At 34.0% G+C, this 16508-nt stretch overlaps 1 long non-coding RNA gene across 1 annotated transcript; it reads right to left on the minus strand.

Moving 5' to 3' along the window:
- Nucleotides 1-12134: 12134 nt before the first annotated feature.
- On the minus strand, nucleotides 12135-14630 carry LOC123685884. The gene is made up of 3 exons (XR_006748365.1): nucleotides 14312-14630; nucleotides 12461-12595; nucleotides 12135-12402 (listed from the first exon to the last, which is right to left on the minus strand). It is a non-coding gene; the product is annotated as an uncharacterized LOC123685884 (long non-coding RNA).
- Between the last annotated feature and the right edge of the window lie 1878 nt (nucleotides 14631-16508).

Here is a 16508-nt window from a genome sequence, read left to right on the forward strand (position 1 = left end):
ACTCCTGACTCAATATTTTATACTAACAATATGAAGCAGAATATTAAGCAAATTGAATTAACCCCTGATTTGGGATCAGATCATCTGGCAATGGTTGTTGAAATTGACCTGATTATAGAACCAAAAGAAGAACCGAAAAAGATTATACCTAATTACAGCAAGTGCAAAATAGAAAAAGTAAACAAGGAAGTAGAAGCATTCATTGAAGAAAACGAAAATGTACTTTTAAATGAGGAATATATAGAAAGATTCAACAATGCCTTATCCGATAGTGTAAAAAAACACACACCCATGATTTCAAGACATCCATTCATACATGAACTTCCTCCATATATCATTAAAATGATCAGATATAAAAGAAAAATGGACAGAAAATATCGTATAAGAGGAGATCCTAGTTTCAAAAAAGACCTGAATGATTACAACAAAAATATTCACAAGATGATACAACAGTATAAATAACATAACTGGATAATAATTTGTAACAAGATCAATGATTACAAGGGTAAAATATTTTTCCAAGAAGTCAACAAACTGTCTAGATACAAACAGACATATGAAATTCCCACACTTGAAGATGATGTGAAAGAATATCAGTCAGATAAGGAAAAATGTGAATTGTTTGCAAATCATCATCAGAACACCTTCAAACTAAATGAAGATGCCAACTTTGATAAAAATCATTCCGACAGGGTAAATAAATGGTATGAGAGTGATTCTAACAAGACTAGAAACATCAATAGTGAGTCAATCGAAATTAATGAAGAAGATTACTACCAAATCCTTCATAAATCTAAAAATACTACACCAGGAGTCGACAACATCTCATGGTCCATTGTCAAGGCACTGAATGAGAGTACACATAAGAAACTGAGGCAAATTTATGAGTATTGTTTGAATAACAGCATATTCCCTAAAATTTGGAAAACAGGCATCATAATAAATATTCATAAACCAAATACAGATACCCGGAAAGTTGAAAACTACAGACCTACCACCCTGCTTCCAGTACTAGGAAAATTTTACGAAAAATTAATAAAGAAAGTGTTAGATGTACATATAAATAAACATATACCAAATTTTCAGTTTGGATTCAAGGAACAAAATTCAACAAACCATCCTCTCTCAATTTTTATATCTAATGTACAGAACTCAACGTTAGGAAAATCAAGATCTGCTGCTTTATGCTTGGACATCCAGAAAACCTTTGACAGTGTGTGGCACAGAGGACTTTTATATAAGTTAAATGAAACAAAATGCCCTTACTGCCTAATAAAGATATGTCAACATTTCCTAGAAAACAGAAAACTAACTGTTAAAATAAATAATACTGTTTCCAACCACTTTAGTCCAGATCAAGGCACACCTCAAGGATCTCCACTTTCGTCATCACTGTACAATTTTTATTGTTATGATATGTACACTAATCCATCTAGAAATCAATATCTGCTACAATTTGCTGACGATACAACATTGATGGTACATGAAAAAACAATACAAGGTTGCATACAAAACCTACAAGAACAAGTAAATACGATCACAACATGGTTCCACAAATGGAGATTGAAACCAAATCCAAATAAGTCTCAGTTTATCATCTTTGATCACTTAATCAGCCCAAATTCACCATCTATAATAATCAATGGAATAAATATAAAACCGTCACCAACTATAAAATATTTAGGAGTTCAAATAGACAACAGATACAACTTTAATGCTCACACAAAGATGATAAAGAAAAAGACTATTTCCAGAGCCACATATTTCGCCAAATTGACATATAAGACACAAGGAATCAACATCCATACCGCAGCAAAAATATACAAAACAATTTGCAGGCCTTTGATCGAATATGCTCGCCCACTGTATGCAAACTGCAAATCTAGAGCAATGAAAAATCTACAAGTCGCAGAAACAGTAGCCCTGAGAAAAATAACGAGAATGCGACATCCAAATAATGTTCTACATAATCCCCCTAACCAACTTTTATATGAAAAGACAGGAATTGAACAGATAAATGAAAAGATCAAGAGACTCAACAAGAAGTTTCAATCTAAACTCATTAAACATCAGAATATAATTGAACAATACCATGACGATGGAAGTCAACAAGAAAACACTACACAAATTCTATTAAAAATTTTGAATACCAATTAAATAATTATTTTATGTTATAAAGTGTATTATATTTAAGTATAAAAAAATGTAAATTTAAAGGCTGAAAGACCCTAGGTCGGTGGCCATTTGTTCAACAATAAATAACAGTTACTAGTACTACTACTGTTTATTAGTTTATGCATAAAACTCTTCTGGTGTGGTATAATATGCCGAGTTGAAGCCTATTCCGAAATCAAAGACGAATCCTACAACAGAAAAAGTATTGAAAAGTTGGAGAAGCATTGGAGTACAGTACATGTATCACTCTTTAAGGTGACTGTGTTGAAAATAAAGTCGTATTTTTAACAAAGTTTTTAACGGTTAGGCCCAGTATTTGACGAACTTTAATGAAGTGTTATAGTTGGAATTTAACAATAGTTCATTCCTTAATTTCGAAACGATCTTTACAAAAGTCACTTGATAAAATCTGTCAAATAGTCTTAAGAATATTATATTTCTTCCTTTCCATTGTAAGAGACTTACCAGCTGCAAAATGTTTTTCATTCTTCAACCTCAGTTCTCTGACTACCAATCCATAAACTATTTTTGTGTAATCATCTAATTCGAATAGGATTAAATGAATCGCTTACCGATGTTCTTCTTAGATTTATCACTGAATCTTGAATTTCAGTCAATTTCTCAACATCAGGTTCCTCTCCAACTAGAAATGTGATTCTTTTTTCCTCGTTATCAAAAACAATTTCAAATTCCTTGTGTTCCTCTATCAATTTTTGTACACTATCGAAGCAATTCAACACATCCTCCTCAAGAACTAGGAATGCCTTCTTTTGTTTTAGCCAATTTTTAATTTCGTCGTATTTCCGATTGAGCTTTCGGAACTCCAGTCTCAATTGGTAAAGGCCTTCTTGTTCCTCAATTAATACTATATTAGAAAATTTCATCAGATCGGTCAAGAATAATAATATTTTTTGTGGTTTTTAAAATAATTTTGAATCTATAAGAAATTCTGCTGGCAGCTAAAAGACAGTTCGTTGTCAAGTTATTCAAGCAGTCTTCAAACAAATCATTTTGCAATCATTGGTGAGAATATAGGTTCTGCTGTTGAAGTTAGACATGGTAAATATAAATTGTAGATTGACCGCATATTTTTGTATGATTCTTGTCAGGTCTTTAATTATTTCAATGATCAGCTTTTACATTAATATAATACAGGAAATAAATGATAAGATTCCATATAAAAATTTGGTCAACGTATAGGGTGAGTTCTTTTATGTTTTTTTTTTCAGCTACAGGGTCAGAGGTTTTGAATATTATCCATGACTCAAATAAATCGAATTCATCAGGTGTTGATCAAATAACAGGGAATATTTATTCATAATCTATGTATTGTACCAATATTGACCATTTCGAGATATAAAATATTATCTGATCGAATTTATCCGAATATTCTCAAAATTGCGTTTATCAAAATGATATATAAAAAGGGTGATACGAAGTTAGCACAAAAAAAAACGTCTCATATTCATTCAGGGGCGGATCCAGACGATGTTTGAGGGGGGGGCATGGAAAGTCACGGCTCATATAAGTTACCAATATAGCGGAAATTTTTGTTGGTACCTGATCTTTCTATAAAAAAACACTTGACCCAGTGATCATGTGTTTTTTTATAGAAAGAAGGATTTAAGTGAATCATATCATATTCAGTTTACAAATTTTTGTAGGATAAAAACAAGTTCAAAAAAAATTTGATATATTTCATAAATATATGTGAATTTATTTCATAAGAAAACTCAGGCGTAAGAAAGTAGAAGGAAAACCATTATTTTTGCATAAAGGACAAGGCCTCAATTACCATATTCAGAATAATGTCAACAAATTCAACCTGTCTTCAACCATTCTAGATCATATCCAATCTTTCACCCTTGTGGGTGCCAACGCATATTTTTCGATTTTTCAGGATACATTTTTATATTTATCAGGTCCGCGAGGGGGAGTGCATGGCCCCATGGTATTTTTTGTTCATAATTCAAGTCATATCTTTGCGTTGAAGTTTTGAAATAATACATAATTTCATACAGGGTGTATATGAATAGTAGCGAAAACATTCAGGGAACGATTCCTTGTCAAAAAATAGGGTGGTCTTTCAGTTTTCAATTTGTGAAAAGATTATATGTTATTTTTTTTTTGTTACATTTTTTATATACTTATGTATATTTGTACCAGTTCTAAATGAAATATCATTTTGACATCCGATAATTGGATAATTTCGAGGTCGAAAATAATTCCAACCCCCACATCTCAGGCGTATTATCCGTTGATATTTTTCTTTGTCAAAAACCGTGAATTTTAGTGAAAATTTACAAGACACGTTATTCGTTAAAAATGAATCAGTCTATCCAAAATCAATTTTTTTATTGTAAAAGATGAATGAAGAAAATGTTATTGCGAAACAAGTTGGAGGGGTGGCTTTTCCTACCCCTTGGAATCATAAAGGAACACCACCAACATTTTTTTTAAATACCTTCTCGCTCGCATGAAATATCAGCCTAATTTAATTCTTGCGAAATTTCTGGTTTTCAAGAAAAAAATTAAAAATTATTTTTTAGGTGCCATTTTCAGGGAGCTGTAAATAAGCGGGAAAGGGTTTAGAAAAAAAATTTATATAGAAGACCCACCCTATTTTTTGATAAGGAATCACCCCCTCATTTGTTTCGGATCCATTCATAAACACCCTGTATATATAAATTTTCTTATTTTTATTGAAACCATTGAAATACACATAAGATATAAGTTAAGATATAACTCCTGAATATCTAAAAAACCGATCGTTATAAATTGTATCAAAGAAGAAGCAGACACACTTCACACAAAAATAGATGGTACCGTTTGTCGAAGAAATATAGACAATCTTGATGAAGCGCAAAAAACTCGCGAAAATAGGGGTAAGCACACATGCCGACCGTAATACTTATGACTAGATTACGGCACGCTTAAACATAGCCATATTTATATTATTTCTGACCTTAAGTTTTGTTCATTTCTTGTAATTATTTTAGGCTTAGCACGCAAATTCTAGGGAAGGCTAGAAATATTTTGAATGTTTCCAGATTCCTCGGCATCGCTCGTTTCGAGGCGTATACATGAAAACCGAGTTGGAACTTTCGAGATATTTCGCCTGGTGCTCCAATAATTTTTCTTTTGATATTTTTTAGGCGCTCCTGCTGACCTCGGGCCCGTGTCAAATACCACCTTTGCCACGCCCTTGATACGGCACTTGCTACGTTGCATTCAGTGTTTTCACTGGACTCATACATCGTTTGCAACTGTCTCGAAAAGAACCAAAACGTTTATTTGCGAACTTCGCATTTGAATATTATGTATGTCATTATGTCCATTACTCAAAATAACTTCGTATATCTTTTATTTTTGTAGTTCACTTCAATTCTCAGCTCATGATACTTTAAAACAATCAACCAACGGTAGTATTTAGTACCAAAATGGGAGTATTAATGCAATAACTAAACATATATGATTGAAAAACTAAACAGTATGTCATTTTGTCCGCATTTCCCCTACCCTGTATCTGGAAAACAAATCGTTTGCGGTTTCAAGGAATCTCTCATTTCAGTTCGTACCTCCAATTTAGGAAGATCTTATATTCATAGTATCTTTTTGTGTCAAATTGATGTCTTATCTTTCTCTAAAGTCTAATCTCTGAGGATCAATAAATAGGACGGACAATATTCTTATTAGTGCTCATTTTCGAGGAACAATGAATTGAGAAAACAGGTTGCAAACAACCCAGTCGTAGCAAACATTTTGGAATTTAGTTTAAAGTTTAATCGAATGATAATTTCATTTATTCTTTCAAACTGTAGCACAAACACGGCACTAGTGCGAGAAACATTGTTTGTTGAATAACAAATGAAAGTCACATTATCTATCGTATAACTTATTATATACTGAAAAAATAATCGATCAAAAACTGAAAATATAATTAACTCATCACAAATATAATTCTTGTGCCAATAATTCGGGTATATTCCTGAGGATTTAACGATTCAAATAATATCTGATATTTTTTCAGTTCCAATTCCTGAATTACAACATGAATTCATGAAATCTGAGCTCAGCATTTTATGATTTTTATAAGAAAAATTATTGAACGAATGAAAATTTATGCACAATTCGATAATGAATTAATGCAATTAACTTCTTTCAGTCAATCCAATCCGTAATTCCCATAATATTTTTACTATCGCAGAAAATGATCAGTAAAAGGAACACAATTCTTCAAGTAATCAATAATTATTCTGAACATGACTGACTGCTGAAATTTGCGATTCATTATAGGTTGTAATGTAATAAATAAGAAATTGGTAAAACCTTCCAAATTTAATCGAACCAAATTCTACGCAGTGTGAGAGGTTCGAATTGTCGATAATTCATAATTAGATCCTTCAGCACTTTCTTTGTTCTGTACCTCAAGTATATTGATCATTAATGCCACATAAATTGAGTGGTCAACACGGTTTTTAAATTTGTCTTTGAAGGTTCAATACGTAGTTATGATGATCTAATATATTTGAACGGAATAATTCTTTGGAAAAATATTTGGTAAATAACATGAAATTGCTTTTAATTCCCTCAACTAAGCCCCTCCGTAAGAGATCAATTGGGAAAATGGATTAGAAAAATTAGGCAGTATCGATCGGGGATTCATTGAAGTCAATAGTAACGGGAATAGTACGTCGGTCGCGAAACCGGAATTAGAGCAAAGCAATTTTTTTGAAGATTAGAGTTCTATTTTTGTTTTTTTTTGGAAAATTCCGTAGATGATTTAGTTCAAGGAACTTCAAGTATTTAAGAAAGAAGAAATTGTTTTACTCTAAGAAAGGACGAGTTAGGTCAGACTCAGAAGTAGGAAAACAGGGGTTTTAGATAAAGTTTCAATTTTGTTTTGTTATAAAGATAGATTAGCTTTGAGTGCGTGATTCGGGGGTGAAGTGAATAAAAGAGAATTACACGTCTCGTGTGAAAAGTTGAAAAAGAGTTTATTATAACTAGGTATACCAACCTAGCCCCGCGGGATAAGGGCAAGTAACAGTTTAACGATCTGTAGGGTTTCTTTTTATTTTTGTCTTGTTGAGTAGTCCTGATTCTCCCAAATTCAATGTTCAATGAATAATTAGTGGATCATTTGAGATATATTTTTCTGTATTGAAAGTTTTGGCCGTTGAGTCAAATAGTACAAATTTTTGGATATTGTAACTTTGGTTTTTGCTTTATTATATTTGATTTTAAAGAATCAATTGAGTTTGATTAACTTGGAAATATAATCCTGTCCCCAAGAAAGAAAAAATCAACAAAAAGACCTGTCCCTAGTGCGACGGGCCGAACCCACAATAACATCATATCTTTTTTATTTTTAGTCAGTGGAAAGCCGCTCTTCCATTGACACATATATATACCCCCAAAGAAGGGGTTTATTACAGTAATTTGAAATAAAGTTTCAGAAATATTCATATATGAATAATGCGGAATTAGATATTATCAGATTAGACTTCGCATTATCTGCAGTTTCCGCTTTCGATGGCAATTTGGAGAATTATTATAAAATCATGACAGATTTCATAGTGAATTCAATACCTGAAAATTTATTATTATTGACGAATTGGAAAAGGACTTCGAAAAACAAATTGAAATTACCAGTTTCTGAGAAGTTAGTTCAACTTCAGGCAATGCTAATAATCCAATAAAGTCAAACGGGTTTCCACAAATAATCCACGATTGTCTATCTACTATTTTGTGATTTAATTTTTTTTTTCGATGAAGTTCAATAATTTTGTATCATTATCAGTCAAACATTCTCCTTATTATTCATCTTGTTATTGATTGACATTAGGAAATTGACAAAGTTATGCTCCTAGTAACTCATTTGTAATTCTTTGAATGCGTACCTTGAAAATTTAATTCAAATCATCTACAATTTCGGAAATAATAAGTGACTTACTGATAAAGGAGAAATATATATATTCATGAAATTTCATGCTGATAGACTTCATATATCACCGTCACTGCCATAGTGAAGGCGAGGTGTGGCCGGTGTGGGAGTTAAAGTAATCAATAATTCAGATATACGAATGCACATAGTGAGAAAATCAATAGAAATTTCGTGAATATCTCATGAGGATTCCATCACTGCGTCAAACGATGAATTTAATCATATTTACTAATGTAAGCAAGTATCAATCTATATACATTTTCAAGATGTAATTTATATCTCTCCACGAAAATCATCTGGTCTGATACAATTCAAGGTTACGAATCTACAAGGACAGTAATTCAGACATTCAGCAAAAAAATCCATACTGTAATTATATATGTGATGAAGAGGAACTATCATTTTGATAGCCAGAGAAACATAAAAAAGTACTTACAATATAAAATACATCACACATAAAAAAAAAAAAAATAATTTGTTGAATTTGCTTTAATTTTATGAATAAAATCAGTTCTAGGAATTCCCTCCATTTGTTCTATCTTTTATGTTTGAAATCTAAACGTCAGGTGTGTTTTGTATCATTTGAATTCTGGTTGATTTTTTTCATCGATTCTCAGAGCAGTATTGACTATTGAGTGATATGAAGAAGTGCATATCGGTACGAATAGAACACATGCGAGTTGCAGTGTTTTCCCGCAGTTCGCACAGTTGTTTTGTCCTATTATTATCGCGTTAGTGTATGCTATGCAATCTGTCCGCTACAGCATCTGACGCATCGCTCCCGCTCCCGCAGTCCACGTCGGTCTGTTCATACCTTTATTTGATCAAGACTCGTGTCAAACGCAACAAGAATTGGCAGGATCATTGGAAGTGACGCAACAAGCCATTATGAAACCCTGAAAGTCATGTTTCAGAAACAAGGAAATTGGGTGCCGTACGAGTTGAAGCCGAGAGAAGTCGAACGGCGTTTGTTTGCTTGTGAATAGCTGCTTGCAAGGCGGAGACGGAAGGGATTTCTGCAACTCAGTGTGACTGGGTTGAAGATAATCTCAAGCGCAGAAATTCATGGGGATATCCCGGCTATGCTTCCACGACTACGACTGAATCGAATATTCACGTGAGGCGTTATCATCCTGATAAATGAAATATAAATGAAATCATCCTTAAATTCGTTGGACAAAGAAAAAATGATTTTTTCAATGAAGTTTTCTGTCATTTTTCGGTCAACTATAATAAGAGGCGACCGAATATTATACACTCCAGGACATTATCGATCCGCCTTGAAAGGGTACAATTTTCCAGGTGAAATTGAGTCGCTCTAGTCTGCCTGAACCTTTCCAAACCCTTTCTCGTCGACTATCACTTTATAAACCGAATCGTTACTCGTCCGATGAAATTACGTTACGCCATGGTGGCAAAAGCCAGTCTTGGTGGTGTTCTGCCAATTGCCGACGGGTAGCTGTAAGTCCAGGTGATAGTCGAGATACTCTTAAAGGTTTTCTTGCCCTCAAATTTGAGAAATGCAACCATCTCCTCATGGTCGTGGTTGAGACCACCCGTCTATAGGTCCTCAAAAAATGACTTCGACGTGCAGATTCCGTTCGATTCCTTCGTGTAAAATTTGCGATATAATATAAAAGTATTCCCTTGTAGGCGTTGACCTGGATCATCCAGGCATTGGTCTCCAGGTAAAGCTGCCGGTTCCAGGAATAGAGCTGCTATGCGCATTCTGAAGTCCGTGAAATATTGCGCAATCTGGTGGTTCGATAAAGCTTATTCCCGGGCAGTATACTTGCCCGGTCGATATGGGAAATTGAATGTCTCGGCATTTATCACGGAATATTCTCAATATTACAACTCTCGTTATTCGCTCAGAACTTATTAACTTCGAATACACCTGTATTCTCCCGAACAAGGATCATTTTTGATGATTTATTATTTCCATTTAAGTGATAAAGAAGTGAAGATTCCACATACAAAAATTGTCATGTTATATTCAACAAGTTGGGAGTTGATAGGTGGGGCCAAGACATTTTACTATGTGAGTATACCTACATACAAAATTTCAGTGAAATATAATGTATAGTTTCTGATTAATTGGATGTTGACAAAACGAATTGTTTTTCAACAATCTATACGATTAAGAAGATTATTATTATTATTATTACTTGTGAAAATTTGCTCAAACATTCGTTTCCGAATCAAGTTTTTCAATAATTGCGAAAACAGAATTATAAGGGCCTAAATCCATAGTCATCAAATGAATTTTGCCTATTATTGGGTTGAGATTTTGAGTCTATATATAGGGTGAGTCCAGTGGCGTATCCAAGGGGGGGGATGAGGGGGATATATCCCCCTCCAGAAGGAATATCCATTATATGTAACAACCTCATATATCACAATCTTATTATGAGTAAGCTAAATTCTTTGGAAAACTTCTTCAAAAGGAGGAAAAATTGAAATTTTTTTTTCTTTATACCCCATAAGGCTTATGTCTGGGTACACCACTGGGTGAGTCAATGCTGAATAGTGTTTGATCGGTCGATAACTCCTGTAAATTTTGAGCTAGGAGAATGATTCAATTTTTGTCAGAATCGATAGCACTCAGCGCATAGAAAAGTGGAGAACAACGATACCACCCTATTTTTTTTCAGTGGGAATGCCCAATTTCCATATCGTGCTCATAATCTCCACGAAATTTTGATTTCGAGAAACCCCACTTGTCATCATTTATCTGTGGTACTTTTTGACGTAGGTCACTTTTTTAGAAAAGTTTCATGGTTGCTATGGCAATTTATTTCAGATATCCATAAAATGCCATAGAACTTATTACATTATGATAATTTGACAATCAGCACCGACTATACAGTACTGTTCACCGCGATGGCCTATTAGGCATTTATAGAAAACTAATCATAATTTTGTGCTGAAAATTTGCATGTTGGGATGTGAGACAATGACTTTTCTCTCTAAAATATTTTAAGATCTCTACAACTTCTGGTTATACCGGAAACAGACTGCTACTTTCTATTTCAAATGGCACACGTAGTATATTATTGCATCATTAGATAGCTTATTTGATGGAAATTCCAGTAATATGATTTACCTTGGGTATAGACTCAATGGTTCGTGAGTTAATGGGATCGTTGTGAAAAAATGGTGAAGACAAAGACACATATTCTTTTCGAATATTTCTGCAGAATAAGTTTTTTCAAAATACCCTTTTTCATTTTCGATTCTACAAATACGTAGAATTATAAGACTGTTTGCAGTGTGCTCCAAAAATGTACGTAGTGTTTATCAGAAGACCATGAACTTTAAGAACTCGAATTCATCAAAACTAAAGATTTACTAATTGAAACCTTTATTCTTTATTATTTCAGTTGATTCCACGTATAAAAAGAGGTACTAGCGGTTAGCGAAAACGATATTCTCAAGATTTATTATTGTAAATTTGTAAACCTAAATATCATTATATTCAATGTATATTTGTTCACCCTGTAGAGTAAGACACGTAATTCATTCTCCAAGCCTTTGTGTTTTCTCAGCAAGGATCGTACGTTTTTCAAACTATCGCCAGTATCAGTATCTTCGAGTTTTTTATCTTTCTTCTTAATCCAGTCTTCAGTTTCATCCAGATCCCTGTAAAATCTTTGGAGGTCATCAACAGAACTTAACTGTAAATCTCGGTTTCTGCTGATTTCTTGAAGTTGTTGCATTTTGAATTTCATATGCTGCGAAAATATCAGATGTCATTAATATGAAAAAAAATCAAAAACTCAATTTTAACTCCGTATTAGAAACCATCTGTCTCAGTTTATCTTCAAGCAAGGGCAGTTATTTTCATGTTTTTGTTAATATCCCTATGAGCTTTATTTTCATTTCTGTAAGGTCTGACTGAAAATCATTAATTGAATTTTTTTTTGCATAATTTCAACAACCTCTACACTTTCACCAATATGGCCTACCGGGACATATGCTCCTTTCTCTGAAATTTTATGTTACTTACAAGAGAGCAATGATATTTTAAGTTCAAAGCTACACTTTACTTTAAAATTCCTAACCTTTAATCCAAGAAGATATTTCTGAAGATTCCTGTATGAGAGAAAATGTTCTGACTGTATCCGCCAATTTTTTTCTACGTATTTCTGTTAATTCTATCAGCTCCCTGTACTGCTTTTCCAATTCAATCTGTCTGCTTAAAATCGGACAGATGGAATTTTTTTCTCTAGGGTTGATTTCTTAGGCACATGTCCATCTTTCTCAACCTTACACCAAATCTGAAACGAGATATTTTCTGCATCGGTATTCGTTTGGGTTTTCTCAACTAAATTGTACCTCATTAGAAGTGTTATTCAAGGTGAGGCAGTCTCCTGCCATAATGGTGAGTTGTTTTGGATTTTTTGATGTATAATTTTCCACAGCAACAACTGTTTCTCGCTCATAGGTGACAGTCACTTTTAGCTCCGTTTGCTTCAAAAAAATGAAAGATCAGTTAATTTTGATTTCGAAAGTTTTTTCATTGGAAATAATAAACCAAATACACTGTAAATTCTACACAATTGTAAATTATTTCTTCCTTTAACGCAATATATCTTGATACATCAAAGAAACATACAGATGTGGTCCAACGAAAGCTTTACACTTCGATTTTCCGACTTTGAAATGAAAATGTGGAAAATCGCTCGGACCCGTCAATTTCTGATTCGAGGAGAACAACTTTTTCGCTTTTTTCACCCCTAAAATTTCAACTCCGTAATGGCGGTGAACACAAGCTCTTGATTTTGAATAGGAATGATAATTCGAAGATCCAATTGAGTACTATCAGACCCTAAAATTTTGCTTCAAGATATCTATGGATAATGAAATAACAGCGAAAATAGTGAAAGAAGCAATTTGCAATTAATCTCGAGAATATTATTCGTATCCGACACATTTCAAAGTTATTCATTAGTTATGTTGTTAATTTTTGTCCAAAAAAGTACTAATTTATTGTCCAATAAAGTAGAAGAACTATGTTTTCGATTAACCTATGTCTATCGTGAATTTTTAAGAACGTTACAAGTGTGTCCAAACGATTGTCAGTGCAAAATGTATTCCGTATGCGTATTCCGTGGAAGGAAGGGTGGAAATGATAATTTTTTTCTGAAATAACGACTCTGCGCAAACAACAGCGGCTTTATTCAACGAACGACATCCTGGGAAAATGTATCCACTGCTTATGTTGTTCAACTGGTTGCTAAACTTGACGCTACTGGTTCAATAGGAAACAAAAAGAAGGTGCATGAAAGAGAAAGAGCGAGGGATGTGGCTCTCTTAGATCATGTAGCGAATGAACCGAGTACTAAGAATAGGAAATTGTCCGATGTATCTGGTGTTTCACGCACAACAGACCTGAGAATCCCACATAAATTCCATCCTTATAAGATACGATTGGTTCAGGAACTGAAGGAGGATGATCCCGATCGCCGACTCCAGTTCTGAGAAGTGGTCAGTGAAATGTTTAACTGTAATCAAAACTACATGTTCGATATCTGTTTTTCGTACGAGTGTTCATTAAAATTTACCATAACGGCATTGTAAACCGGCATGACTGTCGCTATTGATCAGATGAAAATCTAAGATTATTTCATGAGGGCATTACCAGCGTCACCAAAGATTAAATGTTTGGGCAGGTATCTATAGAAATCACCTATTAGGACTTTTTTTTATACGCGGTAATCTCACTGGCCAAATTTATTTAGATCTATTGAAAAACGCTTTTTATCCAGCCATCGTGCAAGCATTGGAGAACGCAGAAGACCATCAACCGATCATTTTCCAACGAGATGGCGAACCACCTCATTTCGTTCAACCGGTGCGTCAGTTCTTAGATGATTATTCTCCACAAGCCGGGATTGGAAGAAAGGGACATATTAAGTGGCCACCCAGATCACCTGATCTGACTCCACCGGACTTTTTTCTATGGAATAACCTGAAATCAAAGATTTACACTACACAGTATCACTGGATGATATGCAAACTCGGATCATTAATGAATGCAAACACATTACACCAGCAATTTTGAGTAACGTACGTGAACGCTTTCAGCAAAACTTACATTACTGCATGGAAAAGATTGGTGTCCATTTTCAGCATTTAATAAACTAATCACAATAGTCACATATATCGTAAAAAGAGTCGACCTACCCTACAAGTATCTGCTTGTTTCTTCAATTCTTCGATTTTTTGACCGAATGCTTTCAAATCATCGATTAAGACTTCGTGTCTTCTTAACTGTTACATATTGTATCCATAGCAACGGCGATTGCGAATATGTGATATGTGCCGATGTGCAGTTGTAACAGAGTTCAGTTGAGTAATAAACGAATTAAGGATAACGTGTAGTGAACTTCATTCCAAATTGAATGACCCTATTTATATCAAATTATATAAATATTTCAATTGAATATCGACAGATATTTAACAAGTGGCGACGAGGATATTGGAAATTGAAATTTACCGAGATTCTCGATAAACTAATCAACAATGTCGACTTCAGATCAGCCATCTGAACATGTGGTCGGTCATTTACGTGAGTTCGATGTTAATTCAAATGACTGGACAATTTTTCGTCCTCGATTGACGAATTATTTCGAGGCGAATAATATCAAAGATGTCTCTAGAAGGAGGGCTATATTTTTAAACTCCCTGTCGGAGGATTCCTATAGACTGATATTCAACCTATGTATCCCAAAGACACCGGAAAAACTAGCTAATGAAGAACTAGTGAAGCTATTTGATGGACATTTCGGCGGGCAGAGAAGTACCTATATTCGGTGAAAGAAGAAAATTTTATGAAGCACAAAGTGAACCTCATGAAACTATCAAAGATTGGGCAGCGAGAGTCAGATCTTTGGCCGTCCATTGTGATTTTGGTGAAGAACTTCAAATTTGTCTTCGTGATCGTTTCACAATGGGTCTACCTAGTAGACAAATAAGGGATCGTCTGTTCGAATCAGACAATTTGTTGACATTTGCTGAAGCAGTCAAGATAGCGGAAAGCAGAGAAGCGGCAGTAGGAAATCCGGAAAATCACCGCCATTTTCGCTCAAGAAAGAAGCCCAGGAAATGTTTCAAGTACGCAGCCGTAGTCAGGTGAAACCAGCAAATCAAAAAGGAGCCAGTGGGTCACGTGCGGTTTGCTGCGCTGTTTGTGGTAGTGAGAATCACGAAGCTTATAAGTGTCAATTTCGCGAGTGTTTGTGCCACATCTGTGGTAAACAAGGGCATTTAGCTCCAATGTGTTATTCCAAGAAGAATAACAATTCTTTTTCGAATTCCAATTCAAATAATTGGAGAAATAGAAAGTCTGGTAACAAATTTAAAAATTGTAATAATTTTATTGAAAAATTGAATTCTGAAGAATTATATTCGATGAGTCACCTTAAAGAAATTGATAAGGTTAATTCAATTTCTGTTCAAGTTCAAATTTTAGGTAGAACATTTTCGTTTCAATTAGATACTGGAGCTGCAGTTTCCGCAGTCTCTGATACATTTTATTTTGATCATTTTCTTAATTTTGAATTGATTAAAACTAGTACCATTCTTTCTCTTTATACTGGTCAAAAATTTAAGCCAATGGGCTGTATCATTCTTCCTGTAAACTTTAGAGGAGTAGATTCTAGATTGACCATTTATGTAATTGAGAATGGAGGTCCACCAATTTTAGGAAGGAATTTTTTGAATGCATTTGGTATAGTATTTAATAGTTTATTTCACTTCAGCACTGAATTTTCTCCAGAAGCTTTACAACTTTTTGATGAGTATCCTGAATTATTTTCTTCTGGCTTGGGAACCTTCAATAAGGGTAAAGCTAAGTTAATACTGAAAAACCCAGAGTCGGTACATCCAAAATTCTTCAAGGCTCTTGCAGTGCCTTATGCTTTACGAGGTATGGTAGAAAAGGAAATTAATAGATTGCTGAAGTAGAATATTATTACACCAATCGATTATGCAGAATGAGGTACCCCGGTGGTACCAGTCATAAAAAAATGGTGATATAAGATTGTGCGGAGATTTTAAAGTTACGATCAACCCCCATCTTTTATAAGATAAACATCCTCTTCCAAAACCACAAGAATTATTCGATAAATTAAGAGGAGGAATAGAATTTTCAAAAATTGATTTAACTAATGCATATCAACAAATTTTGGTAGATGAAGATTCTGAGAAATTTTTGGTGATTTCAACTTATTTAGGCTTATTTAAATATAAAAGATTACCATTTGGCATTAATAGTGCACCCTCTATTTTTCGAAAATTCATGGAAAAATTATTACCAGGTATAGAAGGTGTTGTTGTGTTTATCGATGACATTTGTGTCACGGGTAGAAATCGTGCTGAA

The sequence above is a fragment of the Harmonia axyridis genome, chromosome X (assembly GCF_914767665.1).
Source record: "Harmonia axyridis chromosome X, icHarAxyr1.1, whole genome shotgun sequence".
Taxonomy (NCBI): Eukaryota; Metazoa; Arthropoda; class Insecta; order Coleoptera; family Coccinellidae; genus Harmonia; species Harmonia axyridis.